Raw genomic sequence first — 13507 nt, 5'->3', positions numbered from 1 at the left:
TCAAAATACTCACTCCATCTCACATCACAACTGCTTGTTATCACCTCCCCATCGGCCCCCTTCACTGATGTTCCCGTTTGTTCCCTTGTCTTACGCACTTTATTCACCTCCTTCCAAAACATCTTTTTATTCTCCCTAAAATTTAATGATACTCTCTCACTCCAACTTTCATTTGCCCTCGTTTTCACATGTTGCAGCATTCCCTTGACCTCCTGCCTCTTTCTTTTATACATCTCCCACTCATTTGCATTATTTCCCTTCAAAAATCGTCCAAATGCCTCTCTCTTCTCTTTCACTAATAATCTTACTTCTTCATCCCACCACTCACTACCCTTTCTAATCTGCCCACCTCCCACGCTTCTCATGCCACAAGCATCTTTTGTGCAAGCCACCATTGCTTCCCTAAATACATCCCATTCCTCCCCCACTCCTCTTAAGTCCTTTGTTCTCACCTTTTTCCATTCTGTACTCAGTCTCTCCTGGCTCTTCCTCACACAAGTCTCCTTCCCAAGCTCACTTACTCTCACCACTCTCTTCACCCCAAAATTCTCTCTTCTATTCTGAAAACCTTTCCGCATCTTCACCTTCGCCTCCACAAGATAATGATCAGACATCCCTCCAGTTGCACCTCTCAGCACATTAACATCCAAAAGTCTCTCTCGCACGCCTATCAATTAACACGTAATCCAATAACGCTCTTTGGCCATCTCTCCTAAATACATACGTATACTTATGTATATCTTTCTTTTTAAACCAGGTATTCCCAATCACCAGTCCTTTTTCAGCACATAAATCCACAAGCTTCTCACCATTTCCATTAATTACACTGAACACCCCATGTACACCAATTATTCCCGCAACTGCCACATTACTCACCTTTGTGTGTGTGTGTGTGTGTGTGTGTGTGTGTGTGTGTGTGTGTGTGTGTGTGTGTGTGTGATTTCCACCGCGTTCGATTCACTATGTCTTTGCCTAATTCGGACCATTATCACACTAACGATCGGCCTCAAACTAATATGTTTTATCGCATGTGATATGAATATATCTCTGGGGAGGAAGTATACTACCCACAAGTCTTGTGTGTGTTGTAGGAAGTGACCACGAGAGGGAGCGGTGGGAAAGCGGGAGGGAGGGGTGGGAAATCATCCTCTCTTCTCTCACCTCTTTCTCAAAATGTAGGAACAGAACGAGGTGTTACCTTACTATAGCGGGAAATGGTGGATATGTATGAACAGGAAAAACTGCAATGGATGAGATAAGGTTCCTTTATCTAATTAGAACATGTCTATGGGTAAATACTGCAAATCCATATAATCGCCTGTACGGATGACGGTAAATTCGGGCAGACTTTTGGAGAAGCCGCAAACTCCAGTTGAGAGCGAGGGGTTGGGGGGTTTCACTCATGATACTTTGTCGGGGAGGGTGATATACGCGCACCATCCCTGAGAAGATGGCACCAAAAGGTGCGGAGGAGTTGCCGAATGCAAGCAAGCGGCGCTTAACGCCCCTCAAACCAGTCCCTGGAGATCCTGGTCTCGGAGTCAAGGTGAGCAGCTCACCTGTTGTGCTTAAATCTGATTCATGTTTTTCTTAACAGCATATTTCATTTACTGTTGTTATCATGTTAATTATTCTTGTAAGACTCTTTGTCGGTAACGTATTTCCAGACTGAATCAGTCACTAAGTATATCAAAATGTCACCAATATATATATATATATATATATATATATATATATATATATATATATATATATATATATATATATATATATATATATTTTCATACTATTCGCCATTTCCCGCATTAGCGAGGTAGCGCTAAGAACAGAGGACTGGGCCTTTGAGGGAATATCCTCACCTGGCCCCCTTCTCTGTTCCTTCTTTTGGAAAATATATATATATATATATATATATATATATATATATATATATATATATATATATATATATATATATATATATATATATATATATAACTTCCAGTCGACGAAGATTTTGTGAGAAATCTAATACTAATATTTATCCTGATATGCCAATTCGCTCTTACGTAAGCTATAGTGAGTAATAAAGATAATTCGCTATGATTACAGAATTACCTCGGCACACTTGGGTGACTCACCAAGACAAAAAATAATCAATGGACAAAATGTAATTCCTGAGAATATAGATATATCAGTCGATATTTCCTTCCACTTGAAGTAGATCGATTACCTAAATGCAAGGGTTTACTATCATGCACTGCGGAAGTGGTCTAAATATCCCGTGTTTGTGGTAGAAGTCATCGAGCGCCACAGTGTGTGGATGTAAACAAACGAACAGCTGATGTGATGGTCGGCTGTACTAGCAGACGATATCAAATGGCAAACTCATTATTGATGAAATATTATAATACGGCTAACCTAACCAACCCAAATACAAATTCAGGTTCATTTATACTAAAGAATTGTCAAGACCTACCGATGATATGGATGTGATGTAAGAGACGGGAAAATTGTGTATATGAGTCATTTGTTTACATTGTCGTACGTGTGGCAAGGAGGTTAGGGTGCGTAGAGTGGGCGAGAGGTTCTACACAAGGCATCAGGCGCCAAGCCCCAGACGGACTCAGTCTCTCATGTGAGCCTTTAGTTGTTGGAGAAGCGTATCATCTCAGGAATTTTACTGACACCATATGACTAACCTCAACAAAGGAGGTATGTGAATTTCGTCTGTCGTCTTTATATGGTTGTGTGTACCGGTGAAGGTGTAATGACAGCCCCACAATTTAGAGAAAATTCCAGTAACGTGGTAGAGGGTGGAGACTGGTGCTAACAAGTGGTTCTACATCCCCTTCAGCGTGTGCGCGCCGTGAGCTCCTGTCTTCTATGGCTCGTATGTTTGTGAAATCAATTTAGTGGTCAGCGTCAACCCCAGTGCTCAGATGAATTGCTTAGCGAATGTTTCTCAAGAGGAGAGAGAGAGTCACTAGTGATCGAAATTGGGAACGTTATGGGAAATAGGATTATGCATGGGAAACTCCTGTGCTCAGTGGAGGTCGTTGTTAGGTAAATCTTGTATGTATTCCGTGTGGTGTAACATTGAAGACATCTGACTGCTGGACGCACTAGATTAAGGGTATGATTTTTCCTAGATTTCTAAGAAAGGTATGATAAATTTGCAAGTAGACCAGGGATCATTCACGTTATGTAATGATTTTCACAGCTTTAATTAATTTACCTGTTAGTCTAGTTTGTACATTTTGTTATGCTTTGGTGAAATAGATTCTCGTACTTTATTGGCTTGCATATATATGAAGAAACAAATTTGCTGCAGGTATATTATATGATCCTTGTGTACTAATTGCTTGAACAATGATAGATTCTCACGAAAAAAAAATGCAAGTTCATACGAAAGTATTATTAGAAAGAAGACCCATCTTTTTTTAACTTGTATCTACTGATTAGTTGATGTTGCCGGTACATGTAAGAACGTGGTTGTACCTACGGGGTCTTTCCCACATTTCGGCTGGGTAAAAATGACGTTTTATAACTTACTTATAACTTACTCTTCATCATCGTAAGGTAGAGAATCATGATTTATGAGCATATGTCTTGAAGATGGAAGACCGTGGCAAGGTAAGTGATATCCCAGGTGCATCATCATTTTTTTTTTTCCTATATAGTACTATGGAGGAATCTATATTACAGTATTTTTCCCTCCGTAGATTGTGTATTTTCCCTCCGTAGATTGTGTATTTTCCATCCGTAGATTGTGTATTTTCCATCCGTAGATTGTGTATTCTCTCTTATACACTCGCGAATCTTATTTTATCTTGGAATTATCATCATCACTTATAAGTCCCACTTAGTGGCTTGCTCGCCGGCCTTAGATATACAGTGGTTTTATCTCTGTTGTAGAGTGTCAGGATGTAAGTAAACACAAAGGAAACGGAAGGGATGGGTATGATGTTCTACATTTGTACTGTAAGGAGGGTGGTATGTATGAGGTATGTGGGACTATGATGATTACAACGGTCAGGAGCCCCGCCCAGCTTCCCATAGGTACTACACCAAGGACGCATCTCCCATCCTTATGATGCCAGGGACGCGCTGCGTCATAAGACACGACGGGACAGCATATTGTAGGTCTTGTCTGTCTTCGAGCACTTGAAGTGAGTGTCAGAATTTTCTCGTTTAATCTGCTTATTAAATCGAGAGAGACCTCTATGAGCATGATGAAAGAGAGAACCTTTTTATAAGAGTTAGTGTGTATACAGATGGCTTGGTTTTGTTTGCACATGCACTGCAGCCAGAGAAGAGAACCAGCTAATCCACAACTTGAGAAGGATTCTCATGTTTGCTCAAGGGCGCCGTGCCTGTGCATGTTACCTGTTCTTGAATTTTCTGCGTAAAGCTAAGTTAAATCGGTTTATGACAGTCTTGTTGGAGACTTAGAATTGTCACTAAGCGCTGGTGGAGATGCGTCAGCAGGAACAAGTGTTGAGCTAAGTCGTGGCGGGAATAACATGACGAGAGAGACCCCACATGCTACCACCTGTTCATGTTTTGCTTCATCCTTGGTTGTTCAACGATGTAGCCGGTGCTTTGTTTATAGGCCATGATATTATGATTAAATGACGCTGCAAAGGTAACTGTGGCTTATGTTTGTGAGGTATTGGTGTAAGAAGGGTCATCATGAACGAGTTTAAACTTAAGGTTGCGTCCAGGTAAAGGGATTATGAAGGTAGAACGGAGAAAGGCTTATATGTACATATGAATGTTTTCAGATAAAGAACGAAAAGTGAAATGTCTAATATCCTAGTGTAGATTTTATGTTACGAGTGAAATTATGCTCTGAATTCTGCTTATCATAATTACCGTTACTGTCACTCTTATCATGATAAGTGACAAGGGGGTGGCAAGCGAACACCAATGAGGGAGTTAGTTACTACTGGTCTGATAACAAGGTGGTTAGTGACGCCGGTTCAGGGATCAGGCATTACAGTAGATTTCAAGTTCCCCTCTTAGTTGCAGGTTGCTGTCTTTTCTTTCTCTATCTTGGATACCTGTGAGTTGCTTACATTCAGTCTATGGACATACAAACTTTTCCATCATGTACAAATCTCGACCGTATTTAAGTTACGCTCCTTATTATCAATTGATATTTTGCTGCGGTGAGTGCTGCTGACCCTCGAGCTGGAGAACGATGCATTATAAATCCTCGTAGCTACACCACCGCCGGGGCCCCTTTCCCTCCTCTCGATCAGCCTTCGAGGGAAATATGTGCTTACATTTGTGTATTAGGTCTAGCTGGGTTTTTTTGGGGGGGCTTCCAATATTATAACTCGCGAGATGTTGAACCATGGGAAGCTGATTTTGATAAACATTCGTTTATTTTGGTGGCTATTCAGCATCGCTGTATTAATGAAGGATTTTGGAAACTAGGTTATTTTTGTTCATTTACGCCATATTATTTTTCCCGATCTAGAAATGTTTTTGCTGATATATAAAGGCTCATGCCTGTATCAGTTCTGGTGGGAGAAAAGAGCAAATCTAATTGCTCAAGTCCACTTGGGTCGCGAGAGAGCGCTTTGGCCCCTAAACTGCCTTGAAGTCTCATTTGAGTGTTGGATTAAACTTGTCAGATGAATCCTCCTTACTTAACATCCAGCAGGAGGACTTGGCCCTACGACCCTTACCTGTTTCCCCGTCACCCTTGGGTGGCGCAGGTGTATATAAATAGTCGGCAATCAATCTAAGATAAAAAAAAAAAAGTGCTAAATTATCGGCAAAATAACCATTACGTAATATATACATGTTGGACACCGAAGATATTATGGCATATTTTTTGTATGTTTGTTAAACATATTGATTTGTATCAGGTCAATTATTGGTATGAATTTGAATGGCATACTTAAAAGGAATTAACTATATTTCTCAAAGACATTTTGGGAAGATGTTTATTACTGGGTTTCAGCATTTTTACTTTTTTTATTTGGGTTTATCACTGTTTGTTGGGTTTGCTATTGTTGCTGTTCCCTTTTTTCCCATGTCTAGGTTGCCATTTTGTGTTTTTATTGCTTATTTCCGGCTTCATTGTTTGTGATGGCGCTTTGGAAACTGTTTTGAAAGGCAGTGAATTCAGCTTTGACCTTGTCATGGTAGTGAAGGTTATTGTAATCTTATAAGAGCGTCAAGGATATAAAGGTCGTTGTGGGGAGTGGGAAGACCATCATGAGGTATGAGGGTCGTTGTGGGGAGTGGGAAGACCATCATGAGGTATGAGGGTCGTTGTGGGGAGTGGGAAGACCATCATGAGGTATGAGGGTCGTTGTGAGGAGAGGGAGAGTATGATAGTAGTTTCATATGAGTAAGGTCAGTATCTGTGATTTGAAGGATTTAAAGTAAATACGTCATAAGGGAGCGAATGGTTGCTTATATCTAAGTTCATTTTGAGGGACATGAGGACCAGTGAGGTAATGCGAGTCCTAGGTGGGACTTTAGTCAAGAAATGAGGCTGAGAACGTTGTTAAGGGTCATTATAAATGTTTGGATGTCATTTTGAGGGTGTGCAGTGTAGGAGTACGTGGCAATCATAGATGTGAGGGTCAGGTTTAGGGAGAGCCAAGGCCTCGGGTGTGTAAAGGTCATTATGAAAGTGTGAAGCGTATTAGAAGGCTGTGTGAATTATAATGCTTTGTGGGCATGATTGCGAGGAGCTGAGGCTCGTTATCACCCATTTCTTCTTTTTTTTTTAATGCTTGGGTACGACGTGTGGCCCCGTGAGGGATCGCCCGTCGTTTAAGGGATTGTGAGTGGGTGGGAAGGGGGGGGGTGGGGGTCATAAGGATCTTAAGGGAGTTTACGTAAAGGTCAAGTATAAGGGTTTGTCTCTGTAAGGTAGTCCTCGAGCCAATTTGAGAGTTAATGGTCGTTATGAGAGTAGTTGTCATTACGAAGGGTTGGTTAAAGTGCTGTTAATGACGGAGAGGATCGTCATTATGAAGGTATGTGTGGCCAGTGTTGGGTGTATTGGTCCTTGTAAACGTGCCATGCTTGACGGAGTCGTTGTGTTTGTGTGTTTTTGAACGTGTGTCATTGATGGAAAACCTAAAAAAAAATCGTGTACATCAATGTAAACGTCAGTGTGAAGCGTTTATTACTGATAATAACAAAACTTTCTGTAAAGAGTTTGATTATGTTAGAAGCAAGTGTCATTACCTTCCCCATTAGACCATTCATAACTAAACGGTGACTTGGTTTAAGACAATAAGGCCTTGGTAAAGATCTGATACTATTTTGTTGTTATGTCCGCTATAAGACACAAGTCATGTCCCCAGATCCAGTATCAGTTTCCATGAGAGAAACACAGTTAACAATATGGTGACATTCCTGTTCAAGATATATTATCATTTACAAGTGGAATGAAAGTCGATAGAGCAGCAGGCCATGATAACATTATCGGACGACAATGAAAGGAGTTAAAAATGAGATAGTGAAGTACTTGACTGTACGTGTTGAGAAATCACTTACTGTAATGAAAGTTCCAGAAGATTGTGAGTTAGCCAATGTACTGCTGACTTTTATCGAATTTAGCTCGTCTCTGCCTGGGAATTATTGCTTGATTAGCCTCACACAAAGCCTGTAGTTTGCAAACTCACTCGAGACAAAATGGTATGTTCAAGGATCACCGTTTGACGATTCTGTATGTGGTTTACGACGAACTCGTTCATGTCTGATTCATCTGCTGGATTTCGGTTCTGGTGTCATCATCATGTATGATGAATTAGGTGGATCATCATGTATGATGAAAGTAAGGTGGATCATCATGTATGATGAAAGTAAGGTGGATCATCATGTATGGTGAAAGTAAGGTGGATCATCATGTATGATGAAAGTAAGGTGGATCATCATGTATGATGAAAGTAAGGTGGATCATCATGTATGATGAAAGTAAGGTGGATCATCATGTATGATGAAAGTAAGGTGGATCATCATGTATGATGAAAGTAAGGTGGATCATCATGTATGATGATTAAGGTGGATCATCATGTATGATGAAAGTAAGGTGGATCATCATGTATGATGAAAGTAAGGTGGATCATCATGTATGATGAAAGCAAGGTGGATCATCATGTATGATGAAAGTAAGGTGGATCATCATGTATGATGAAAGTAAGGTGGATCATCATGTATGATGAAAGTAAGGTGGATCATCATGTATGATGAAAGCAAGGTGGATCATCATGTATGATGAAAGTAAGGTGGATCATCATGTATGATGAAGAAGGTGGATCACTCATGTTATGATGAAGAAGGTGGATCATCATGTATGATGAAAGTAAGGTGGATCATCATGTATGATGAAAGTCAAGGTGGATACATCATGTATGATGAAAGTAAGGTGGATCATCATGTATGTTGAAAGTAAGGTGGATCATCATGTATGATGAAAGTAAGGGTGGATCATCATGTATGATGAAAGTAAGGAGGTCATCATTGTATTGATGATAGTAAGGTGGATCATCATGTATGATGAAAGTAAGGTGGATCATCATGTATGATGAAAGTAAGGTGGATCATCATGTATGATGAAAGTAAGGTGTCTCTGTTGATGAAAGTAAGGTGATCATCATGTATGATGAAAGTAAGGTGGATCATCATGTATGATGAAAGTAAGGTGGATCATCATGTATGATGAAAGTAAGGTGGATCATCATGTATGATGAAAGTAAGGTGGATCATCATGTATGATGAAAGTAAGGTGGATCATCATGTATGATGAAAGTAAGGTGGATCATCATGTATGATGAAAGTAAGGTGGATCATCATGTATGATGAAAGTAAGGTGGATCATCATGTATGATGAAAGTAAGGTGGATCATCATGTATGATGAAAGTAAGGTGGATCATCATGTATGATGAAAGTAAGGCGGATCATCATGTATGATGAAAGTAAGGTGGATCATCATGTATGATGAAAGTAAGGTGGATCATCATGTATGATGAAAGTAAGGCGGATCATCATGTAGGATGAAAGTAAGGCGGATCATCATGTATGATGAAAGTAAGGTGATTCATCATGTATGATGAAAGTAAGGTGGATCATCATGTATGATGAAAGTAAGGTGGATCATCATGTATGATGAAAGTAAGGTGGATCATCATGTATGATGAAAGTAAGGTGGATCATCATGTATGATGAAAGTAAGGCGGATCATCATGTATGATGAAAATAAGGTGGATCATCATGTATGATGAAAGTAAGGCGGATCATCATGTAGGATGAAAGTAAGGCGGATCACCATGTATGATGAAAGTAAGGTGATTCATCATGTATGATGAAAGTAAGGTGGATCATCATGTATGATGAAAGTAAGGCGGATCATCATGTATGATGAAAGGAAGGTGGATCATCATGTATGATGAAAGTAAGGTGGATCATCATGTATGATGAAAGTAAGGCGGATCATCATGTATGATGAAAATAAGGTGGATCATCATGTATGATGAAAGTAAGGTGGATCATCATGTATGATGAAAGTAAGGTGGATCATCATGTATGATGAAAGTAAGGTGGATCATCATGTATGATGAAAGTAAGGTGGATCATCATGTATGATGAAAGTAAGGTGGATCATCATGTATGATGAAAGTAAGGTGGATCATCATGTATGATGAAAGTAAGGCGGATCATCATGTATGATGAAAGTAAGGTGGATCATTATGTATGATGAAAGTAAGGTGGATCATCATGTATGATGAAAGTAAGGTGGATCATCATGTATGATGAAAGTAAGGCGGATCATCATGTATGATGAAAGTAAGGCGGATCATCATGTATGATGAAAGTAAGGCGGATCATCATGTATGATGAAAGGTGGATCATCATGTATGATGAAAGTAAGGTGGATGATGTCGTCTGCTGAGATTATAGACAGCACACGATAAAGTCCTGCATCAAAGATTGCTCGCCCCAATTGTCATAGGTTATAGATGTGGGTTGTGTACTTCCATGGTGAGGATGTTATAGATGTGGGTTGTGTACTTCCATGGTGAGGAGGTTATAGATGGGGGTTGTGTACTTCCATGGTGAGGATGTTATAGATGGGGGTTGTGTACTTCCATGGTGAGGATGTTATAGATGGGGGTTGTGTACTTCCATGGTGAGGATGTTATAGATGGGGGTTGTGTACTTCCATGGTGAGGATGTTATAGATGGGGGTTGTGTACTTCCATGGTGAGGATGTTATAGATGGGGGTTGTGTACTTCCATGGTGAGGATGTTATAGATGGGGGTTGTGTACTTCCATGGTGAGGAGGTTATAGATGGGGGTTGTGTACTTCCATGGTGAGGAGGTTAGTTGAATGTCCGTAAACAAAGGGTAATGAATAATGGTCAAACCTCAGAATGGTGAGACGCAACAAGTGGTGTGCCTCAAGGATCACTCTTTGGACCTGTTCTCTTTCTCATATATGGTAATGACGTTCATAATGAAGTGTGTTGTAAGATATCATAATTCGTCGGCTATGAAAGGCTTTGATAACCTTGATCTAAGGAATTATTTCAGGTTAGATCTTTCTGATTTGACTCATAGTGATGGATACAAACTCGACGGCTTACTTCATGCAAGGCTCAGTATACTTCCTGTCAACGGGATTGTTAACGTATGGAATGATTTACCAGTTGAAGTAGATGAAAACAGCATCATAGGCACGATTGAGAGTAGACGTGAACAATGGTTTGCTTCAAGTCCACGACTGGCATTACTTACGCCATGACTGGCATTACTCAAGCCATAGATACACGTTTACTGGTATTTATATATATGTAATCTGTTTACTCTTACGACACCAACCTCTTTGTTTGTGATATAAACACAAACAGCTTCGACTGGATCATGTTGTCTATTGGTGTTTATGGTCCATTGCTTAAGGTTATGTTCCAGGCAACATATGTTAGGGTCATAGTGAGAATGTGTCCTTGTATTTGTGATTGTGGTAAACACTGTATTTTAGAAGGGTCATTACAGTAGCGCTTGGGGTCAGGATAATGACCTCTGAGGATTGTTGTCTAGCAGTGTGAAGGTTGAGTGTGTGTGTTGGTAAGGAACAAGGTGTCAGTGTGAAGGTTGAGTGTGTGTGTTGGTAAGGAACAAGGTGTCAGTGTGAAAGGTTGAGTGTGTGTGTGTTGGTAAGGGACAACAAGGTGTCAGTGTGAAGGTTGAGTGTGTGTGTTGGTAAGGGACAACAAGGTGTCAGTGTGAAAGTGCGTAGGAGATATGGATGGTGTGCTGAGGTTAGGGAAACCCAAGTCATGGTTGAGATAAGGGAGTATGAAGGGTCTCAGCAACAATGAAGCTCTTATCAAAGATAAGGAAAAGTGATAATCATGATAAGGATAGTGGCAGTGGAGATGAGGGATGAAGGAATTATTATGAGGTCGTGAAGGGAATGATGAAGTTTGAGTGTCATCATCGTGAGGATTTAGAGTGTGAGGGTCAGAGTGAGGTTAAGGGAATGTAAGGGTTTGTGAGTGTGATGGAGTGTGAGGTCGTGAGGGTCATTATATAGATGAGTGTGTAAAGTTCAAGTTGAGTGTGAGGAAATGATGGTGTTAAGGATGAAGTGTGAGGACTCTGCTAATAATGTAGAGACGATGATGACATAAATATGAGAGTTATGGTGAGGAGGCGAGGGAATGAGAGAGTTATGATGAGGTAGTAGGAGGGGTCAGGAGGATCGGGAATAGTAAGGATCGTTGTGAGGATGAGTGGATGATTGGATGATGAGGGAGGCTGAACATGAGATGATACCATTCCCACACATCTTCACCTCCATATCACACATACTTAAAGCGACAAAGGATTCTAATTAGGGCCTCCCGAGTCGTCACTACTGAGAAATGCTCCCTGCACGAGAAACATCGAAAGAAGAAATAGCATGAACGACTGGGGAAAGTCGAAATAATTTGTACATACTTCAGAAAAGTGGTATAGGAAGGATGGTAGGTAGAGACTTGAAGACAACTGGACCCGGCCGGACACTGGTACAGACATGGGACAACCTTAGTCCCCACGGTGTCCCAGAGCGACTTAAGAGGCTTGTCTTTCGTTGATACAGACAGTGTACCGGGTTAAACTTATCCTACCTCAGTTTCTTTCCCCCCAGTATAACAACATTGAACAACACTACTACATACACGCCGTCAGTGGTATGTGAAGAAAAACACGTCTCCAGCTTGGAAGACTTACGCCCTCGAACACTTTCCTCCACTTCAGACCCCATTTTCGCCATCCATCATAGTAAAAAGAAAACGACAGAATGAATGGTCGTGGGTACTATGGTGGTCAAGTGTGGCAGAATCAGTCAGGATCACGATTTAGAGTACCATGATGTTGCTGGATCTCCACATGAATCAAGTCGCTCTCGCTGAATGAGCCACATATTAGCAGCGAGTGGTTGTAGAGTGGAGACTAGAGGGGGGGGGGTCAGGGAGACCCCCCCCCAGGTGATGGGCCCGAGTGAACGATGCGTCGTCGCTGAGCTACGTCGCCGTCGGCCATGTACAGCGACAGAGGTTTGGTTATTCATACAACGACTGGAGGTGATCCTGCCGCCTTTACTTGTTACACATCGTGAACGGTTACTGCAGTCACTTGCAAGCATAATGATACTGTACACGCAACGTGAAGCTGTTTTTCTTTTTTTTTCGGGGGAATGGTGTATTCTGGACTTGACTGGCAATATTGCATGACACGCATTTAGCTTGGGAGTGCTAGATATGGTCAAGGTTGTTGAATAAGTCTCGTCCTTGAGCGTCTGCCCACCTACCCACCCCCAGGGCTGGCGTGAGGGCAGTGCGCATCATCTGCCACTTGTGGTCGCCTGTTTGGGTCGTCAGTTTTTGAGAGCATTATGACGGTAGGCGCGGTCAACTTGTTGTTGTTGTTGTTGTTGTTGTTGTTGGCGGCGAGGCTGAGCATTCTCAAATGAACATTTTTCTTTCCATAAATTGTTTGGCCAATTTGATAATACCTAAATTAGGAGATGAATTGTTACCATTTGGTTGACGATGATCGAGCAAGCTTTATGAAATGGAGACATTTTGAAATGAGATTTAAGGTTGAGTTAGGATGTTTGTGTGAACCAAGGTTGACGAAGGGAGTTTACTTCATTTGTTTACGTAAACCCAGCGAAGGTTTGGGGTTGGTGAAGGGTTGAAGTTTCTTGTATAAAGTGCACGAAGGTTAGGAGGTGTTCGTCACTGCTGGAGTTGGTGAACAGCTTGAGTGAGGGACGTTGCTCGGGTCGTGTTACACAAAGTCTTCCATCGTTTTTCAGGGATCAAGTCGTCTTACTGGCAAGTCTCCGTACCCAAGGGGATTAAAGATATTAAGTTTTCGTGATAAACCAATGGTTCAAAGAAAAAACAGTTGATGACGTAGGGACGAGCTATGAGAAGACATTTTAAACCTACTCAAGATTTGATGACGTTGTTTTTCAGCAGATGAATCCTATAATATGT

At 41.0% G+C, this 13507-nt stretch overlaps 1 protein-coding gene across 3 annotated transcripts in view; it reads left to right on the top strand.

Annotated features, from left to right (window-relative positions):
* The first annotated feature begins 2586 nt into the window (after nucleotides 1–2586).
* Nucleotides 2587–13507, top strand: part of LOC139750366 (membrane progestin receptor gamma-like) — a 210188-nt gene continuing 199267 nt past the window's right edge. Inside the window, exon 1 of one of the 3 annotated variants that reach the window (XM_071665079.1) lies at nucleotides 2587–2694. The gene's annotated coding sequence lies outside the window, so the exon portion shown is untranslated. The remainder of the gene's footprint in view (nucleotides 2695–13507) is intronic. The other 2 variants (XM_071665083.1, XM_071665081.1) reach the window with 2 other exon arrangements.

The sequence above is a fragment of the Panulirus ornatus genome, chromosome 9 (assembly GCF_036320965.1).
Source record: "Panulirus ornatus isolate Po-2019 chromosome 9, ASM3632096v1, whole genome shotgun sequence".
NCBI lineage: Eukaryota > Metazoa > Arthropoda > Malacostraca > Decapoda > Palinuridae > Panulirus > Panulirus ornatus.
Note: the sequence above shows the minus strand (reverse complement) of the source record. Positions and strands in the feature narration are given on the sequence as shown.